Consider the following 18,284-nt stretch of genomic DNA (forward strand, 5'->3'; position numbering starts at 1 on the left):
CCTAGTAACAAGTGAAAATAGGCCATGTCTTGTGGGAATAACCCTATCACCCAAAGTTTAAAAAACAAATAATAATAATATAAAGGACTCTGATGGTCTCTAATCCTAACCAACTTATTAAGTGCTGAAATCATGGGCATCAAGTCACTTCAAGAGTAGAGTGAATTGAAGTTTGAAAGGTGAATCTGGACACCCATTTCAAGGATATGCAATAAGTAGCTATGATCAGAGAAACCAAATCATAAGCATAATAACAGTTACAAAAGAAAAAAATGTACAAGTGCAAAGTATTTTACTGCTTTGTAAGCCACAAAACCCTTACTGCAGCCCCACATAAAGTGAACAGAAGTGAGTAGGTTTAAAAACTGTTAGACACTTCAGACTACCAGACTTTTGCATTTTGTGTGAGAACAAAGTGCATAGCAGTTTTTAATGCTGTTAAAATACTTCACACACTAATTCATGGCAGCACCTGTTATGCTGCACTACAAGACTGGATCATAGCATTCAAACGTGTTTAACAAAACTTTGTTACGCATCTTTATTACTTTAGAAAGATGCTCACTAAAGTTGTTTTTTACCAAATTTCAGAGTGGAATCACAGCACTCTCTGCAGTTTAATAATAATATCAACAATAATAAAATGCAGTCAATTCTATCACAGGAAAAAATATACACTACTGAAGCATTATGACACACATTTTTAACCTATGGTTCTGTACTGCATTTAAATGTGTCAAGCTGCGGTGGTACAGCGGTAGCATTGTTGCCTCACAGCAAGAGGTTCTCCTGTTCGATTCACGGCTGGAGTGTCTTCTGTGTGGAGTCTGCATGTCCTCCCCACGGTTGAGTGGCCTCCGAAAGACATGCGTGAATGGGCGTGCCTTCACTGAAGGTTGGGCATTGGGCTGGCAACTCGGCACCATAAAAAATCTACTGCCAACCATTAGCGGACTGGAGTTCTGCTGTGGCAACCCCTAACCGGGAAAAGACAAACATCAAGGCAAGTGTAATTTCTTCCAGCTATGCACAGTGAAAGTATTTATATGACAAGATATGTAAATAGTGAAAAGTATGAATCCCATTCATACCTCTTCAAATAACAGGACAGTATGACCAGTGCAAATATCATCAACATTTGTGTCATAACTTGATGAAGGAAACTCCTCATAAACATGAGGCTGATACCACCTTGTAAGGTACTCAATAGGGCTTAGCTACCATCTTTTAAGATCACCATTTAAGGTACTCTCATGGGCTGGCCTTCCATCTTTAACACCACCTTGTAAGGTACTCCCGCAAGCTGACCTGACATCTTTAACACCACCTTGTACGGTACTCCCATGGGCTGACCTGCCATCTTTAACACTACCTTGTAAGGTACTCCCATGGGCTGACCTGCCATTTTTAACACCACCTTGTAAGCTACTCCCATGGATGGAGCAGCCATCTTTAACATCAACTTGTAAGGTACTCCCACAGGCTGACCTGCCATTTTTAACACCACCTTGTAAAATACTCCCATGGATGGAGCTGCCATCTTTAAAATCACCTTGTAAGGTGCTCTCATGCACTGAGCTACCATCTTATCAGAAACAGTATGTATCAGTATGTCATCATTCAAGAACTCCTTAAATAAGTGCTTTTCCATCATTTGCTTTTTTATGGTTGTGTATCAAACCTGATTCAGCTTGTCTACTGCATAACACTTTTAGCACTATTTTCTATTTATTTGTTCAATTAGGCTAAGATTCCAAAACTTGCTCACCACTTGAGCTAATTGGCAAGCATGGGTCAGTTAGTTAGCATGATGTCCAGAAAATGTGATTCAATGACAAGTATGGTTGCAATAAAACTGACCTTACTGTCAGTTGAAAGCCTCTAAATCATACACTAGCACTGTTAGACCTGGCTGTGCTAATGTTCCCCCTAGTAGTCCATGCATCTCCTTACCAAAGGCACCCCTGTACATAAACACACACAGGCATTAAGACAGCCATGTGGGTGCACATGTATGCACATACACACACAAACATATGCATGCACACACTCACATACAGTCTCCAAACAACCCTCAAAGTCTTTCACACTCTTGTAAATGCTTCTCCATTCCCCCATATGTTCACTTCAACACTCACATACAAACTCATCCAGAATCTTGATTCCCTGTCTAACCACCTTAGAGTGACCATCAAGGCAGACACTATCTCTCTCTCTCTCTCTCTCTCTCTCTCACACATACACACAAATTCATGCAGCTTCATTCATGACCTACAGATATGGACATGCATGTTCACGCACATACATGCATTAACACGTTGCCCACTCCTACATCTTCACTGAACTTACCTGCACTGCCAGAACTCCTACAGCAGTGCATGGGTGACCTCTGTGTTTTTTATCATTGTCATTTTTTCCTCCTAGAGGAAAATTTTATTTGGCTGGCCAGTTCTCTGAATCACTTAACCGAGCAAGTCAGGAACTATGGACATTTTTGGGGAGGAGCGCATAGCTAATTATCATTAGTTACTCTCAGGTTTGAAGCATTAGCGCGCATCTCTGTCAGTAGATCACCTTCCATACCAAAACCCACATGAGAGGGAAATCTCAGTGGTAGAGTGATCGTTGTACTGAAAGGCTTAGCATGATGGGAAAGCTTCTCTACTGTGTTAAGCCTTTCAGAATCCCTGCCTAGATATGCCCACTGTCTTATTTTGTTACACCTTTAATTAGAATTTGTACTACATTCATTGTTTAACATGTAAATTGTCAGTGTCTCAATTTTGCTTTAATAGTAATAATAATAATAATAATAACTGTATATTATTCCATATGCTACTCTTCATTGCCTCTTGCAGTATACTTTCTGCCTTGAAGTAGTTACACATCCATAATCTTCCAATACAAAAGAGCCACATGCTCCAGGGATCTAAACCTTGTCATCACAATGAACAAAACATGCTGGAGGGATAGGTTCCTGTCCCAGAGACTTCCCATACTCTGGAATAGACTGCCCATACATGTCAAGCAGAGCGCCTCCTTGGCCCTCTTCAAAAGAAACCTTGACGATTGGATGGGAGATAGGAAATTCAAATCAGGGATCACATCAGTCACCCTGTCTGACAGGGGTCCGGGGAAGTAAATATTGTGCAAAGAAATATCCAGGGAATTGTTATGGCTAGGCTTGTATAGGCCCTAGGGCCGATAGCCTAGTACCAACCTATGAACCTATGAACCTATGAACTTGGGTTCAGTGTGAGCAATTACTTATCAATAAAACAAAACAAACAAAAACTATTTTACTGTTAAGATGACAGCACACTGAATTTTATGTCTAGATGTATATAAAAAAGCATCCACTAACACAAAATGTTCTCTACTGCTAATACTGTTATACCAAGCTTTATATGTAAAAAGGATTTGCTAAATATGTCAGCAGAAGTGCACATAGACATACAAATACATATACACCACACTCACACATACACATGCACAAAGCATCCATTTATATTTACTAATGAAGTAGCTAGGTTGACTAAATGACATTTTTATGACCCAGGCAAAAGGTAACAGAACTGCAAATATTGAAAAGTTTATCTACAAAATAAGTGCATCTTAATACAGTGAAAACATTCTGTTATGGTATTCAAATATAGCAAAGAACAATCTAACCATCTATAAAACCCCAAAGTTACCTAGAATAGAAATAATTATAATATATACTTATAATATATACATAATTATAATATATACAGTCCTTATTTAAAAAACACATAGCAGTTTTACATTTTATTTGCAAAAGGACTTAAATGACGTAATGCTGCAAATCAAGTCTTCTGAGGGGTAGAACTACAGAGGTTTACCATAACAATGGCAGTGCATTAAACCAAAATAGTGTTATTTTTTAACTAAAAATAGTTGAAGAGTTTCTAAAAAGCATTTAAAAAAAAAAATACTTGAACCATGGCTTGTGTTTGGAGAAGCTGAATTCTACACTGCAGGAGCAAATTGATGAAAGTCTCCTTCTACGCAGCTTGCAGTAAAAAGATAATGAAGGAGAGGAATATATTCATATTAATATTACATAAAGGATAACTGTTGCCAGCGGTGTCAAGGAGGTGACCAACAGAAGGGCAGAAACTTGGAAAAAGGAGCTGATTGGAAGGTATTAGGTTAGAGTTAACAGTATTAGTCGTGGACACTAAGTTGGCATGGTGAGTTTTGTTATGTAATAGAGTAGTGAATATATTTTGTTGAATGATTTCTTAAGGGGATTGCAATTTCTAAGTTTCCTAAGGCAATGAAAGGGAGACAGCATTCAAATTAGGAAAGAAGACATTTTTGGCTATATAGTACTGTGTGATGGGATGAGGAGAATCTTTAGTCTGTTACAGTACTGGAGACAATGGATTTAGTATAAATAATTAATGTTAGAGTGGAGTGCAGTAATATGTCACTGGATTCATAGAAGTCTGCATGTTCTTTCTATACGACTGTTTTGATGCTTAGTAATGAATGACGGCGGTCAAACGTTGTACTGATTTCGTTTTAGATGAGATTACTGTGGAAGAATCAATGACTGACAAATAGTATTACCATATAACTGTACAGAGTTTTGTACACAGATTATGTCACAAGTGGATGTAAGCAAGATAACATATTAATATGATACACGTCCTGTGTGACAGCATTAATAAACAAGAAGAAAAGGAGAGGTTCAAGAAGGTCTGCATCTTGCATGAACTGAATCATCTTGTTTTATACATACATATATATATATATATATATATATATATATACATATACAAGTATATACATACATATAAATGTACATACACACATACATATCTACATGCAGGCTTACATATATACACATACATACATACATATACACATATATTATCAATAGTCAACATGCTGTTACATGGGAGCAAATTCTGTCGATAACAGCACATTGTCTACACAGAAAGAAAACACTAACAAAACTAAAATTACAAAAGAAAAGCAAACAACTTCCTTCTGCAATAAAACAGTAACAAAACTAAAATTACAAAAAGAAAGCAAACAACTTCTTTCTGCAATCATAATTTAAAAAAATACCAGAACAGTTGTTTATGTGAAAGGTTTTCCCACTACACAGTAACATATAACAGATTAACTCCATTGTCAGACAATTGTTACCACAATAGAAACACCGCAGAACGTAGCCAATTTGCTGTTATGTGATTCACTTCTTCCAATACTTGATGGTGACAGCCAAAAATAGCTGTTAACAAGTTCTGCATTAGAAAAAATCCCTACTAATGCACACACACACACACACGCACACACACGCACACACACACACACACACACACACACACACACACACACACACACACACACACACACACACACACACACACACGTGGTTCACCTGTAGGTCATTAAATTCCACTCTTTCTGAATGCATTTTGTGCAAATTAAAGTGATCAAATGAAATGCAATTTGAAATACAAAAGAGTAACAAAATTGTAGCATTTGTGCAAATTCATTGAATACAAGAGACAGAGTAATTTTTCTTTTTCTTAAGTAAAAATCTCGGAACTGGTATTTCTAACTTGACAGGGGTGTGGGATGCATCAGAATACACACACATTGATGCAGTGGAGTTAATTGCATTGTACATTGCAATGCTTAAATGGGAACATCAGCCAAACAAAATGTGTTGGAGGTACTATTTGTGCTGAAACAGTATAAGGGCACTAAGATCATCCAAGAGGGCCTTTCCCAAAGCAATAGCAGGTGTCAAAACCATGGATTGAAGCTGATGCTAAGAAATTTATAATAGTGTCCTTCAGCAAGCAAGAAGTCTCTTGTAACTATCACATTGAAAACACACCCTTGAAAACTGATCCAGTGGTTAGGGACCTAGGAACCTATATAGGTAATAACGTGCCCTTCAACCACCATGTATTCTGTATTATAAGAAAGTGTGCAGTCATTGCATATCTTATTATTAAGGAATGGTGTCCAGAGTCCAGGGATTCAAATTCAAAGCACATTCAAAGAAACTTTATTGTCATTTAGGATGACACAAGTAGACCCTAAACAAAATCACATATTTTAGGTCACTAGAGAAATGCAGTGCAAATAACGCAGATACAGCGGTATCAGAGAATAACATAAAAAGAAAATAACAACACATCTGACATGCAAGAGGTAATTCACATTACATAAACAGACTCAATACCCATTATCCAAGGATAAATAATAAATAAATACCCACCACCAAACTCCTTCACTGTTGACAGAGAATAACTAGAGACTAGTGAATAACAGCTGTTTAGTTACTGTATTGCACTTGTTAACCTTAGATGTGACTTAGTATAGCCATCATATTGTGTAAGTAATACTGGCGTAATTGCTCAGAGCAGTAGGATTAAATGAAAAAAAGAAGGATGTGATCATTCCACTGTATTCTGCACTCATCTGTGCAAAAGTGTCTACTTTTCCAAACATTCAACACAGCTTGAACACCCCCAATGCTTTCTTATCAAGAAAATCATGGGACTAAATTGTAAAAATATGCAGACAATCTAAAAGACTTGTCTCCCTTCTGTCATGCAGGCTGCTAAGGTGTGAGCTCTGTCTCAAAGGGTCTATATTATGACATTGAAAGCTCTGGTCAGCAAACACCTGTTCGCCGACCAATATACAGCTAAATATCATTTCTAAAAATGGCCACAACGGCTAATTTTTTCCTAGGGAAAAAATCGCTTGGTCAAGCAGAAATGACACAGCATTACAAATCTAACAAAGTGGGGAGCTTCACCACACACACCCCAATGTGGGGAGCTGTGCCTCCACACCCTCCTAACTAAATATACCAACTCTTAGATTGCACTACAGTGGGGAAAAGTGCAAATCTATGATGATAGCCAATCATTTTTTTTCCCCTGGGAAAAAATTTGCTGTAGTAGCCATTCGCAGAACTCACATTTTGCTGTTTATTGGTCGAAGAACAGGTGTTCCCTGACCTGAGCTTTAGATATCATAATATAGACCCTGTCTCTCATACTAGGCCTAATAAACCCTTTCCTTTCCGACCTCCTGCACATTTGTAAGTCAAATAGGGGCATAAACACTTACTCAAGAAATCTCAATTTCTTTTGCAATATAAAAAGGACATGTTGGAGAGACAGATACTACTTTGGAATTGTCTTCCTCTCTACATAAAGTAAAGTACTTCAATTACACTAATCAGACATAACCTAAATGAATGGATGGGCAAATGCAAGTTCACCCCTGCCCTTCATGGATAGAGGCAACATGTACATATTCTGCTTATCCCTGAGTTATTTGTACTTAAAATATAAGGGCTAAAAACTTAACTGGAATGTGTAGCTGAGCTTCTAAACATCTTCACAAAGCAATGGCCTAGTAAATCCATATAACCATATGAACCAGTGAGTTCTGTTTCTTTCTAAATCCCATGGCTGCTGGTCTGTGAAAAAAAATCTACATCAAGAACAGAAACACAAAATTAAATTAAGTAGAGCACTAATGACCAGATCTATCTATATGAAGATTGTACTAGCATACAGCAACGTTTATCTGCTGTATTTGGAAAAAAGGGCAGGAGTTGCCCTCACATCTATGAGAATGTTGAGTGCTTGCAGGGTTACGGGAGAAATGTAACAATGGCTGCAAACTGACTTAGAGTCACTAAAAATCTCACTAAAGGGGAGCATTACAGAAATTCAAAATTAAGTTTTAGGTAATCTATTTGACACTGCAGAATTTAAGAGTGCTGAGACCATGAGTTTTGAGACTGTCTCTGATTTGGTTCTTACTTTGGTTTCTGTGGTGATGCAGCGAGTGAGATTAAGAGAGACTTGATCTCTCAGACAAATGTCACTGTGGTCTGAAAGAAACTATAATGCATGAATTTATATTTGTAATATTTCAAAATCTAGGAACATCTACAAATGCCAAGACCACACTGAATGGATTATGGCTAGACAGAAGGCAGATTCATGCACCTGTGGTGCACATTTCCTACACTGCTTTTGAAACACAGAACCTGTCCCTGTCTGGATTACATTGTTAGATCATGCAGGTGGTAGTGCTGGGAGTCAGCAGGACAGTGGTTTAGCCAAAGCTCCAAGGTCTGAGCTAGAGTGATTACATGATATGATGGCATTGGAAGACATACCATAGAATAAAATGGTCCATAGGTGTAACCAGAAAGAGTTGGAACATTTGTTATGTAATGAAATGAGTTGTAGGTTAGCGTAAAATAAAAGTACAGTTGTGTACACTTACCATAAATGTAGATGTTTGAGTGTATTCACTGTTGCAGTCATTACATTTGGGTAATCCTGCTGGCAGGTTGCCCTCAGTCGGCCTGAATTCCAAAGTCCTGGGTCCTGCATCGGTTTCTGTCACCCCTTCCCTGACGTCAGGCCATCAGGGGTATAAAAGAAGCAGCCAATGCCATTTTCTTTAGTTTTTCTTGCCTCAGATGTCAGGTGCGCCCTAAAAGGGTAGCCAAAATTTATATTTATATATAAAATTACATGCACCAATATGAACTTTACCTTCATCTACAAGCAAATACACCACATAGGTTGTATAATTCAGAGAAGGAAAGATAGGCTCCATCAGTAGAAAAGGGGGATAGCGGGTGGGTAACCTGGACTGCAACAGTGAATACACTCGAACATCTACATTTATGGTAAGTGTACACAACTGTACCATGTTCTTCATCTTTCACTGTTGCAGTCAATACATTTGGGTAGAGTCCCAAAGCTATGGTTGGGAGGCTGGAGCTAAACAGCATTAGGAGTGGCTATGAGACCCTGAAGAACTGCAGTGGCAAAGCCTTCCCTGGATTTAGAGTAAAAAGGCAGAATGATAGTGCTTTGTAAAGGTGTGCACTGAACTCCAAGTAGCAGCCTCTAAAATGTCCTTAGTTGGTACTCCCCTGAGAAAGGCTGCTGAAGTGGCTGCAGCTCTGGTTGAATGTGGCCTAATGCCCTTAGGCACTGGCTTGCCATGGTGTAAATAGCCAAAATGAATGCAGTGGCCTATCCACTTTGAAATAGTCTGCTTTGAGGTAGCCTTTCCCTGTGATCCTGCAGCATATGTCACTAGTAATTGCTTTGTCTTTCTGAAAACTTTGGTTCTGTCCAAGTAGAATCTAAGCTGTCTGTGTACATCCAAAGAATGCAGAATTCTCTCCCCCTTGTTCCGTGGATTTGGATAAAAGGTTGGCAGATGAATAGTTTGGTTAAGAGCCACACTGGACACTACCTTAGGCATAAATGTTGGGTTTGTCCTCAGAGAGACCCTGTCTGGATAAAAAATTATAAAAGGTTCCACAGCCATGATTGCCTGTAGCTCTGAAACTCATCTTGCAGAAGTTATTGCTAGGAGCAGAGCTGTTTTCCAAGATAAATACTTTATATCAGCAGTAGCAGCTGGCACAAAAAGAGGTAGGGTGAGTTTTTCCATAGTTGAGGTCCCATGCAGGCATTGGTGATCTCCTCAGAGGCCTTACATTTTTGGCTCCTCTGAGGTACTGCTTTAATACGGGATGAGAAAAAATTGGTGGATCTGTATTGTAATGAGCCAAAATGGCAGAGGCATGACTTTTAATAGATGAAAAAGATAGGCCTTTGCCCAGCATCTCAGTTAAGTATTGCAAAATCTGAGGAATATTTGGCACAGCTGTATCAGTTCCTTGTGCCTGGTTCCAAGCACAGAATCTCTTCCATTTTCTAGCAAAAGATTTTCTAGTACTAGGCCTTCTGGCTTCCTAAATCACATCCATCACAGCTTTACTGAGAGGTGTGTTTTGTATGACTACATTATCCACCATGCTACCAGGTTTAAAGTACTGAGTTGGCTGTGCAGGATCTGTTTGTTTTGCTGGGACAGTAGATGAGGTATTTGAGGTAAGGTCCAAGCTAGGCATTGAGACAAGTTCCTTAGTATTGGATACCAGTACTGGTGGGGCCAGTCTGGGGCAATCAGTATCATCTGTGGCTTCTCCTGTCTGACCTTTAGAAGTACCTTAGGGAGGAGAGGCAGTGGGGGAAAGGCATATACTGATAGGTTTTTCCAGCTGAAAGATAGGGCGTCCACTTTCCATGCTTGTCTGTGAAAAGTCCTTGTGCAGAATCTTTTTAGTTGGTAGTTGTGAGGGGAGGAAAATAGATCTATGTCCGGGCATCCCCATTTCCTTGTTATCATGCTGAAGACTTGCAGATGCATCTGCCACTCGTGGGGATCCATGAGGTTTCTGCTTAATTCGTCTGCCAGAGTATTTTTCCTTCCTGGCAGGAATTCTGCCTGCAGATGTACTTGGTAAGTCAATGCTGTGTCCCACAAAGTCATGGCTAGTCTGCAAAGGGGGTAAGAATGTGTGCCCCCCTGCTTGTTTATATACCACATGACTGTGGTGTTGTCTGTCTTTATCAGTAGTTGTCCCGGATGAAGTAGGTCCTTGAAGGCTGTCAGGGCATTTTGAACAGCTAGCATCTCTTTTTGATTGATATGTAGATGCATTTGGTTTGAGGACCATGTGCCTTGAATGCATCTTCCTGCCATGTGGGCCCCCCCAGGCATAATCTGATGCATCCGTTGTTAGTGTCTGCCTAGCTGGGGGTAATGTGAATGGCTGTCCCTTTGCCCACCATCAAAACTCCTGTTGCAGGCAGGGAATGAGAGTAATTGTAGTTTCCAGGCTGTGGCAATGTTGAGTCCAAACACTTTTTAGGTACCATTAAAGTTTCCTCATGTGCAGTCTTGCATATGGAATTAGTAGGATGCAAGATGTCATGAAGCCCAAAGCCTGCAGAAGTTTTCTTGCAGATAACTGGGACTTTGTTGCCTACATCTCGAAATAGTCAGTTGCCTTTGTTTGTCTGGAGTGAGATAAGCCATCTGGGCAGTTGTATTTAAGCTTGCACCCAGGAATATTATCTCTTGAGAGGGTACTATTTTTGTTTCTTTTCATTGACTGTGCATGTTAGAAGTCTTTTTACAAATGGCAGATGCTGTAGAAGAATGTCCTTGTTCTCTGCTTGAATTAGACAGTCGTCCAAGTTAGGATATATTTGTATTCCTCTTTGTCTGCAGAATGCAATTACTGATGCCAGGCACTTTGTAAAGACCCTGGGCACAGTAGATAAGCCAAAGGGAAGTGCAGAGAATTGGTAATGCATTGAGCCAGCCTTGAATCTGAGGTATCGTCTGCGTAATTGTCTGATTGGGACATGCAGGTATGCCTCTTTTAGGTCTAAAGTCACAAGCCAAGCATTCTTGCCCAGCATAGGCAGAAGCTGCTGCAAAGTCAACATCTTGAATTTTGGTTTATCCAGGAATGTTTTCAGAATAGATATGTCCAGTATTGGTCTCCAGGTCTTGTACTTTCTTGGTACCAAGAACAGTCTTGAGTAAAATCCTTGTCCCTGCTCTTGCTCTGGTACTTGTTGAATGGCCCCCATGGCCATGAGGGATGAGACTTGTTTTTGTTCCTCTGCCCATTGATTTTTTGGCAGGTCTGGCCAACCGTTTGCCTTTGGCAGGGTATGAAAATGGAACTTGTAGCTTTATGACACGATATTTAGAACCCACTTGTCCTGGGTTATAATGTGCAAATTTTGAGAAAAAAGTGCTAATTTTCCCCCTAAGGGTGCTGCCAGGAGATAAGTTCTTAGTGCAGGCAGGGGGAAGTCATTAGGACTGTTTCCTGTATGGTTGTGATTTGTCTTCTCCAACTTTGGAGGTAGAAGCACCCCATTGCTTTAACCTGTATGAATCTTGTGCCTGGGATCTGCCTCTAGGGTGTCTGGATCTGCCCCTTTGAGGTCTGTCTGACACAGGAAAGGACCAATTCTTTGTTGGCCAGTGTCTACTAAACCTAGGTGGTTGTACTTGTAAAAAATCTTTGACAGTTTGCATAGATTTAGCTTTGTCCTCCATTTTCTTTAACACCTCTTCTGCCTTAACACCAAACAAAGTATCATGCTGTAAAGGTGCATCTAATAATTTAACTTTAACGTGATCAGGCAGATTTTGCTCCTTTAGCCAGGCATGCCTCCTAATTACAGAACCCGTAACTGCAGCCCTGCAGGAGGCCTCCAAAGAATCAAAACCACATTGCAAAGTATGCTTTCCAACTTGTTCTGCTGCATGCAATAAATCCTGCATTTCCTTGTTTTCTGCACATTCAGAGTTTAACATTTTCTGTTTAAGCAATGCCATGATATGTTGCTGATATTTGAGCATATGAAACTGACAGTTTAAGGCCCTTATAGCCAAGGTAGCAGATGTGTAAACCTTTTTTCCCCATCTATCCAGTGCCCTAGAATCTCTGTCAGAGGGGGTAGGGTTTTTTGCAGCGGAAGTCTTAACTCCTTTGGGACCCTGTGAAATAGTTTCTGGGTCTGCAACAGGGTTTTTAAAAAAGAATTTATGAGAGTCAGGAACCCTGTAATATCTGTCAGGCTTAACAGGAGCTGGAGGTAAGGAGTCAGGGATAAGACTAGACTCCGAAAACACATCACTAACACAGTTGGAATGGCTAGTGGTCTGTGCTGAGTTAGTAAAAGGAAATCTCTGAGCCTCTTTTTAGATTCTGAAAAATCTTGGCTCTCCCAGTGGAAATGGTCCCTCATGGTATGCAAGGTTTCCCCAAAAGAATAGTCCTCTGAAGGAGAAGCTGAAGGTATAGATTCTTCAGCATCAGAATCTTCATAGGGGGGAAGAAAATATTCCTGATCAGAAGAGGGATCAGAAGAAATAGAAACCTGATCTGAAGATTCATAGTCTGTCTCTTGCCTAGGCCTCTTATCAGGAGGGGGATGGGAACCCCTGATCAAGGTTATTAAGTCTTCAGCCATTTTGAGCATCTGTTTTTTGGGCATAGAGGCCTGTCCACGTGGCTCTTGAGTTTGTTTCTTTGCTTTAGAAGGTGTTTTAGTCTTTGCCTTTGAAGCTGAAGTCGGTTTGATGTAAAGATGTTTAGGTCTGAATACACCCTAAGAAGCCGGTGCCTGCTCAGTGGCTCCAGACCCATCTGAAGGAATAGTATCCGAGGCTCCAATACCTTGAGTTTCCAGTGGCATGGCCGACTCCACGTGGAAGTCGGTAGCGGCCTGCGACTCTAAAGTAGCGGGCATCAGGGGCTGTGAAAGCGCCTCACTGAGAACCGGCGAACCAGCGACTGGCTTAGGAGAAGCTTCGTCGTTGGTTTTGGGCCTCAGTTATCTATCTCTCTCCTATTCTTTGCATTTTTTGTGAACTCCGGTAGTCAGATGGCTATCCAACAACATTTCTGGATAATTAAACCGGCGTACAAAATAGTTTAAAGCAAAATCATACCGACGCTTAATTGTGTGCTGGTTAAATCTAGCACAAAACTGACAACCAGAAACGTTGTGATCAGGGCCTAGGCAAGGAATACAGTAAGAATGAAAGTCATTATGAGGTATTTGCTTTCCACAAGAAATACAATTATCTACTTTTTCTGACATCAATCTGGAGCAAGAAAAAAGTTTCCCCAACAGGGTACTTAGCTTTATTGAAGACTTCGGATCTGAAACTCGAACACGAAAATCTCAGAAGTCGGCCGACCAGCACTTGCGAACTGCTTCTACTTCGGGCACCACGCAGCAAGAAAGACTGAAGAAAATATCGTCAGCTGCTTCTTTTATACCCCTGATGGCCTGACGTCAGGGAAGGGGCAACAGCAACCAACACAGGACCTAGGACTTTGGAATTTAGGCTGACTGAGGGCAACCTGCCAGCAGGATTACCCAAATGTAATGACTGCAACAGTGAAACACGAAGAACATCATCAGAACTATTTCTACTCATCATCATCATCATCTTCTTTTGGCTGTTCCCGTTAGGGGTCGCCACAGCATATCACCTGTTTCCATTTCTTCCTGTCCTCTGCATCTTGCTCTGTCACACCAACCACCTGCATGTCCTCTCTCACCACATCCATAAACCTTATCTTAGGCCTTCCTCTTTTCCTGTTACCTGGTAGCTTCATCCTTAGCATCTTTTTCCCAGTATACTCAGCATCCCTCCTCAGCACATGTCCAAACCAATGTAATCGTGCCTCTCTGGCTTTGTCTCCAAACCTTCCAACCTGTGCTGACCCTCTAATATACTTATTCCTAATCCTGTCCACCCTCGTCACACCCAGTGCAAATCTTAACATCTTTAATTCTGCCACATCAAGCTCAAACTCCTGCCTTTTTGTCAATGCCACTGTCTCCAACCCATATAACATAGCTGGTCTCACTACCCTCATGTAGACCTTCCCTTTCATTTTTACAGGTACTCGTCATCTCTCTGACAATCCCACTTCTTCTTTGCCAACCTCTTTCTCTGTATACTCTCATGTACTTCCTCATTCCACCACCATGTCTCCTTGTCGTCCTTTCTCTGTCCAGATGTGATACCAAGCAAATTTCTAGCAGTCTCCCTTACTAGCTCTGCTGTAGTTACTCAGCTATTTGGTAATTCTTCACTACCACCCAGTGCCTGCCTTAACTCATCCCTGAACTCCACCTCACAATTACCCTTTTTCAATTTCCACCATTTGATCCTCGGTGCTGCCCTCACACTCCTCCTCCTCTTCTTAATCACCAACGTCATCCTACAAACCACCTACTATAAAACAAAAATAGAAACTGGAAATAACATAATGATTTCCCCTTAATGCTGATTTGTTACAGAAGCATGAAGACAGGGGCATGGTCCTCAGGAGCTACATAGGTGAGAGCTTGCTGCTGATGCAAAGGCCTGTCCATGACAGTTATGCAGGAGAGATTCTAATATGCAGAAAAGGGCTTCTAAAAGAGAAGAATTCGACAGACACCACTATATATATATATATATATATATATATATATATATATATATATATATATATACACACACACACACACACACTCACACATATATATATATATATATATATGAATGTGTGTGTGTGTGTGTGTGTGTGTGTGTGTGTGTGTGTGTGTGTATATGGAACCCGGACACTTGCGCAAATTTAACTTTCACCGAAAGTCTAATTCGCTCTAACACATACCCAAAATTGCTGTTCATCCAAGCAGCAATTTTGGGTATGTGTAAGTGGTGTGCCGGTAGCACTGCAGTGCGAGTAAGGGAATATTCCTTTACTCCACTGTAGTGTGACCTTGGAGTGAGAATATTTAAGTGGGGCAGTGTGCAGGGGGGCAAAGCCCCCCCCCTGCAAAAACATTTAATTAGTGGTTTTGTTTTTTTTTTTCACAGTTTAACGGAAGCGTTTTTGATTAAAGCGCTTTCATTAAACTGTGATTGGTATATATGGATTCGGACACTTGCTTTTTCGAGCAAGTGTCCTACATCCATATATGTATATATATATATGTATATATATATATAGAGAGAGAGAGAAAGAGATACAGTCAGCATGGACTAGATGACCCATGCTCCTTATTTTTAAATTCACACACGATTGTAATCAGTAAGGCAAATGATTAGTATTGTATATTTACATGACATCTTCATGTTTTGACTCAGAATATTGAAATTAACATTTTTTTATACATTGTTAAATACAGACTGTAATTATGATACCTATATGGAGAACCCAGATATGACTTTATAGATGGGTTATCTGTACAGGTGGACTATGAAAGCTCATCCAACCCCACAGCGACCTGTAACATTATTTGCACTATAAATTTTAGACAGTTTATTTACAGTAATGGTGCTGCGATAGTGTTGTCACCTTACAGTAAGATGCTGTGCAGTTCGACTCTCAGCTAGAGCGTCTCATGCGTGAATGGGCGTACCTTTGTTGAAGGTTGTGCATCAGGGCTGGCAACTCAGTACGTAAAAATCAACTGTCAATCATTAGTGGACCGGAGTTCCGCTGTGGTGACCCGTAACCGGGAAAAGCCGAAAGACACAACAACAACAACAAAATTTACAGTAAAACAAATAAACTGTATTTATTTTATTTTAGTTTGCTTTTTTGGGAGGGTTGTCTGAATGGGTTTTATCAATAAGTTGGAAAGAAAAGCTCCAACATACTACAAGTTCATTGCAAACAATTTTACACATTTAAACATTTTTGAACAGGCACTGACTAATATGCATGAACAGCATATAGCATGTCCTCAGGATCCTGTAAAACATGGCAGGTGTACTCCGAAATCATTATACTTCAGTCAATAACTCAGGAGTAATGAGATACCAGACGACTGGAAGGAGGCCAACCAGGTGCAAGTCAACAAGGTGAGAACTACAACTAAATTTTATAATTTGGTTTAACGTTTGTACCTACAGTTATTCCTCACCGTCACATGTTAAAACAAGATGTGTTTTACCTGGTTAGGAAATTGCATTTAATAGGACAGACAATGCAAGGAATATTGAAGTTTCTCACCATGCTGACTCAGAATGAAAGTTTTATTTCTTGTATGTCAGATTTTGATGTTAATGCTTATTGTTTGTTAGACACACATACTATTTCTACTAAAAGTGCATTTATTCCCCCTTATATTAATGAGACAATAAAATAGTGTTTTGCCATGCTTAACTATCATATAATACAAATGTTTGATAGTTTTGATAAACACAAAGATGTTACATATAATTTGAGTAGGGCTGAATGGAAACTATTGGTTGATTTAAGTCAAAGAAAATATAATTAAGCCCTCTGATAAAGGGAATAAAATAGTTATTTTACATTATACACAATATGTCAACGTGTTATGAACATCTAAGAAATGATTATGTTTATAGAAAGTGTCACATTGTTGACTATAATAATGCTATAACACAATATAAGGTGTTATTAGAGAAGGGGGTCAGACTAAGTTATTTGACCCAAGGGGATGTTGATAGAAGGTTTGATGTGGGTGGATGTAAACTACCTGCCTTTTATTGTTTGCCTAAATTGCATAACAGTTTGCAGAACCCTTCTGGTCGTCCTATTGTTGGTGCCCATAGATATTTTTTGACCAATATAGGCTTATTTATACATGAATATTTAAAGTCTCATGTTATGAAGTTACAGTCTTATATAAAATATTCTTTTGATTTATTGGACAGAATACAGGACATTAAGTGGAGTAGTGATATGTACTATGTGGTTATGGATGTGAAAAGTTTATACACTAGTATTCAGACATCAGGATGGCATTAAAGCCTTGAATTATATTTTGGGTAATTCTCCCCTGTCCTGTTACATAATAGAACTTACACAATTTTGTTTATTAAATATTTTTTTTTGTCTTTGATGGATGTGTATACCACCAGTTGCAGGGTACTGCCATGGGGGCATCTTTTGCCCCCATGTATGCAAATTTGTTCATGGCACTTTTTGAGCTTGAATATTTGTATAAGCATGAGTTTGTGAAACATAATGTTATTGCCTATTATAGATACATAGATGATTTAATTTTTGTTTGTAAAGGTGGTAGGCATAATGTTATGAATTTTCAGATGGATTTGGAAAAAAATGTTTATGGTGTGAAATGTGATGACATACAGTGTGGTAGCATGGTTCATTTCCTTAATTTAGTATTAGAGGGTGTTAATGGTGTGGGCATTAAGACATCAATACATAAGAAATTTGCATATAATTTCCATTTTTTGCATGGGGCTAGTTTTCATCCCCATTTGCTGGAAGCCCTACCCTATGGGGAGTTTCTTCGAATGCACAGAATTTGTAGTGATTGGAGGGATTTTGTAAGGCAGTGTAGGTACACTTTTTACATGTTTATTAACAGGGGTTATAACTACAATGTGGTTAAGAAGTCTTTACAAAGAGTTGTAGCATTTAGACTGGGGTTAAATCAGTGTCAAAATGTCATGCATGGAGAAAGCAATAATACTGAATCTTGCAAAAATCATATATATTTTGTTTCAGTGTATAATAGTCTGAGTAATAGGATTAATAAAATACTACATAGCTGTTGGAAATTTCTACTTCAGGACATGGAATTGGAGATAATAATAGCAAATAGTCCTTGTATTTCCTATAAAAAAGGAAAACATTTGAAAGATTTTTTTGGTTTCTAGCTATTTCTCTAAGCCTAATGAGACACTGCATATAATTCCTGTCATGAGGGGCACTTGCCCTTGTGGTGGTTGCTCTATATGTTTCTGTGTTACAAATTTTAAGAAAATAAATGGTAATAAGTTTTCTCCTGGTGGTAGCTTTTCATGTAACAGTGAAGGGATAATATATGCTCTCAGCTGCCCTTGTAATTTATTTT

General features: G+C 39.4%; 1 protein-coding gene across 1 annotated transcript in view; it reads right to left on the reverse strand.

The window, feature by feature from the left end:
* The window catches only part of ESAM (endothelial cell adhesion molecule), an 863,910-nt gene that overhangs the window by 101,917 nt on the left and 743,709 nt on the right, over positions 1–18,284 (reverse strand). The window lies entirely within an intron of this gene.

The sequence above is a fragment of the Protopterus annectens genome, chromosome 8.part0 (assembly GCF_019279795.1).
Source record: "Protopterus annectens isolate FY-2018-M chromosome 8.part0, PAN1.0, whole genome shotgun sequence".
Classification (NCBI taxonomy): domain Eukaryota; kingdom Metazoa; phylum Chordata; order Ceratodontiformes; family Protopteridae; genus Protopterus; species Protopterus annectens.